Raw genomic sequence first — 4,565 nt, 5'->3', positions numbered from 1 at the left:
TAAAATTATCTTCTTCATCAGTAAATAGATAAATATAAAAATAATCATACTACATCTACAAAGTGTCAATATCATGCGGCAGCTTCAAATCCAAAGTGATGAATTGAAGAAAAATGCCTAATAAATAGACGAATTATTATAATTAAGAGAAATGTAGTACCAACAATAACATGAAATCCATGAAATCCAGTTGCTATAAAAAAACAAGTTCCATAAATAGAATCTGAAATTGAAAACGAAGCTTCATAATATTCAAGAGCTTGAAGTAGAGTAAAGTAGATCCCTAGGCCAATAGTTCATATAAGTCTTTGAAGTGCTTGAGAATAGTTATTTTCTATTAATCTATGATGAGCCCAAGTTACTGTAATACCTGAAGATAACAAAATTAATGTATTTAATAAGGGGATATTTATAGGATTAAAAGTATTAATTGATTTAGGGGGTCATATTATTGCCAATTCAATATTAGGAGAAAGACTATTATGGAAAAATCTTCAAAAAAATGAAATAAAAAATAAAATTTCAGATGTAATAAATAAAATTATCCCTCATCGGAGCCCGGATGAAACTTTTAGAGAATGCAATCCTTGGAGGGTTCTTTCTCGTGTAATATCTCGTCATCATTGAAATAAAATTAATAGTATAGAAATTAATCTAAAAATCAATAGATCAATTTGATATAAGTGGAATCAAGAAATAAGCCCTATTAATAGATTTAATAAATTAAAAGAAATTAATAGTGGTCAAGGCCTTGGATTTACTAAATGAAAAGGATGATTTTGAGTTGTCATTAATGAATTTCTCTAGCATAAAGAGTAATAAGAATAGAAAATACATATGCTTGGATTAAGCTCACTGCAGATTCTAAAATTAGTAATAAAATTTGAATAAAAATCAAAACATTAATTGTTAGAAAATTTATATATTGACCTATATTTCCTAATAAGGTTAATAATAAATGGCCGGCAATTATATTAGCCGTTAAACGAATGGCTAATGTTATTGGGCGAATTAAATTTCTAATTAATTCAACAATTACTAAAAATGGCAATAAGAGAGCAGGGGCTCCCATGGGCACTAAATGAGCTAATATATTTATTGTATTAAAGGTAATGCCAAAGATTATAAAAGTTAGTCATAATCTTAAACTTAAACTTAAAGTAATAGGTATATGGCTGGTTCTAGTAAAAATGTAAGGGAATAATCCTATGAAATTATTTAGTATAATAAAAATAAAAATTCTTAATAAAATTAATGTTGATCTTTTTATATTTTGAGGAAGCAGGATTTTTAATTCTTTATGAATTCTTCTAGTAAGAATAATTCAAGATATATTATAACGAGAAGGAATAAATCAGAAAAAAGATGGTAATAGAATCAAACTTAATATAATTCTTAGCCAATTTAAGTTAAATAAATTTGTAGAAGGATCAAATGAAGAAAATAAATTTATTATCATTTTCAGTAAGTTTTAGGTAAATTTAAATTTTTAAAATAAATTTTATTATTAATTTTAGGCAAATAAATATAATAAGTTAAAATAATAATAATAATAAAAATTCTAATTGTGTAAATATATAAAAATGATCAACTTAAAGGAGCTATTTGTGGTATTAAAAACTAACGGGGCGCAGATATTTTTAACTTGACAAGTTAATGTTTTATAATAAAACTAAGTTTTTCATTAGAAGTAATTTTTTAGTTTACTATAAATTGATTTAAGAGATCAATGCTTAAAATTTCAGCCATCTAATGTTAATTATTTTTTAATCATTTAAGAAAAAAATTAGAAGAGATTCTTTCTACTACAATAGGTATAAACCTATGATTGGAACCGCAAATTTCGGAGCATTGACCAAAGAAAATTCCGGTTCGATTAATAAATATATTTGCTTGATTAAGACGTCCAGGAGTTGCATCAATTTTTAGCCCAGCTGAAGGTAAAGCTCATGAATGGATGACATCTTCTGAAGTAATTAATAGGCGAATGTAAGTGTTAAAAGGAATTACTATTCGATTATCAACATCTAATAATCGAAAGTTGAAGTTATTTTGTGGAATTATATAAGAGTCATAATTGAAATTTTGTAAATCTGAATATTCATATGTTCAGTATCATTGATGTCCGATAATTTTAATAGAAAGGGCAGGTTTATTTAGTTCATCTATAATATATAATAATCGCAGAGATGGCAAAGCAATTATAATTAAAATTATAATGGGTATAATAGTTCAAATTAGTTCTATAGTTTGGTTTTGTAAAAAGAATCGATGGTTAAATTTATTTAATAAGTAAGATAATATAATTTGACTAATTAAAATTGTAATGATAATTAAAATTATTAATCTATGATCATGGAAAAAAATTAATTGTTCTATTAAGGGTGAAGTACTGTCCTGTAATGTTAATGTTTTTCAAGTAGACAATTCTAAAAAAAGATAAACTTTATATTAAGAGCTTAAATCTTATGCACTATTCTGCCATTTTAGAATTTAGTAATTAAAGGGATTTCATTAAATCTATGTTCAGCGAGTGGTAGTGATCTTAATCATTCAATTGAAGAGGAAAAATTTAAAGTAGTTAATGTTTGTCGGCTAAGAATTAAACTTTCTCAAATAATATAAATAAAGAATATTAATCTTAGTGTAGAGATTAATCTACCGATTGAAGAAATGATATTTCATTTAGTAAAAGAATCTGGATAATCGGAATAACGGCGAGGTATTCCTCTTAATCCTAGAAAATGTTGAGGGAAGAAAGTTAAATTTACTCCAATAAATGTTACAATAAAATGTCTTTTTAAAAGTTTATTATTGAGAGTTAACCCAGTAAATAACGGGTATCAGTGAATAAATCCTGCAATAATTGCAAATACTGCCCCTATTGATAAAACATAATGAAAGTGGGCAACAACATAGTATGTATCATGAAGAATAATATCAATAGATGAGTTAGCTAGGACTACTCCAGTTAATCCGCCAATAGTAAATAAAAAAATGAAACCTAATGATCAAAGTGTAGTTGGTTCAAAATTTAATTTAGTTCCATAAAGTGTAGCTAATCATCTAAAAATTTTAATACCGGTTGGAATAGCAATAATTATAGTGGCAGAAGTAAAGTAGGCCCGAGTATCAACATCTATTCCGATAGTAAATATATGATGAGCCCAAACTAAAAATCCTAAAAGACCAATAGCTAATATTGCATAAATTATACCTAAAGTTCCAAAAGTTTCTTTTTTATTTCTTTCTTGAGAGACAATATGAGAAATTATTCCAAATCCTGGAAGAATTAAAATATAAACTTCGGGGTGTCCAAAAAATCAAAATAAATGTTGATATAAAATAGGGTCCCCCCCTCCGGCTGGATCGAAGAATGAGGTATTAATATTTCGATCAGTTAATAATATAGTAATAGCTCCCGCAAGTACGGGAAGAGAAAGAAGAAGTAATAGAGCAGTAATACCGACAGCTCAAGAAAAAAGTGAAATTTGATCTATGGGTATATTATGAGGCCGTATATTAATAATTGTGGAAATAAAATTTGTTGCCCCTATAATTGAAGAGATTCCCGCTAAATGTAAGCTAAAAATTGCTAAGTCAACTGAACTTCCTCTATGAGCAATATTAGATGCTAGTGGAGGATAAACGGTTCATCCTGTTCCAGCGCCTTTTTCAATAATTCTTCTAATTAATAGAAAAGTTAAAGATGGCGGTAAAAGTCAAAAACTTATATTATTTATACGGGGAAAAGCTATATCAGGAGCACCGAGTATTAGAGGAACTAATCAATTGCCAAATCCTCCAATTATGATAGGTATAACTATAAAAAAAATTATAATAAATGCATGGGCTGTAACTATTACATTAAAAATTTGATCATCACCAATTAATGATTGAGGATTTCTTAGTTCAATTCGAATGATAAAACTTAGAGAAGTGCCCACTAATCCAGATCAAAGCCCTAAAATAAAATATAGTGTACCAATATCTTTGTGATTAGTAGAGTAAAGTCATTTATTCGGTAAATTTAATAAAGTGGCTGAAATTTTAGGCGATGAATTGTAAATTCATTTATAAATATAAATATATTTCTTTATTAAACTATATAGTCTATAGGAATAGGATTTTAAGATGCAAGCTTAAAGGAAATTTAAATTGGTTTATAGTTTAAGAATTAGGAATAAATTCTATTGTTAACTTTGAAGGTTAAAAGTTTTTTTAACTTAAATTCTTTTTTAAAAAAATAAAATTAAAAAAATTATAAGTCCTATAAATGAGATTATATTAGTTAAATAAATAAATAGATTTAACTTAAAAATATTTTTAGAGTGGGAAATTATTTCTGTATGATTAATTATTAATATAGGAAGTGCGATTCGAATATATATGAAAATTATAATTAAAGTTGAGATTAATATTAATAATCTTAATATAAAAAAGTTATTATTAATTAATTTATTGATAATTAATCATTTAGGTAGAAATCTAAAGAAAGGCGGTAATCCTCTTATAGATAAAAAATTAAGAGAAAAAATGAATTTAAAATATTTAAATTCATTTAG

General features: G+C 26.0%; 1 pseudogene; it reads right to left on the bottom strand.

The window, feature by feature from the left end:
* LOC132705765 (cytochrome c oxidase subunit 1-like) lies at positions 1 to 4,042 on the bottom strand (annotated as a pseudogene).
* Positions 4,043 to 4,565: the final 523 nt, after the last annotated feature.

The sequence above is a fragment of the Cylas formicarius genome, unplaced genomic scaffold (assembly GCF_029955315.1).
Source record: "Cylas formicarius isolate icCylForm1 unplaced genomic scaffold, icCylForm1.1 PGA_scaffold_81__1_contigs__length_10976, whole genome shotgun sequence".
NCBI lineage: Eukaryota > Metazoa > Arthropoda > Insecta > Coleoptera > Brentidae > Cylas > Cylas formicarius.
Note: the sequence above shows the minus strand (reverse complement) of the source record. Positions and strands in the feature narration are given on the sequence as shown.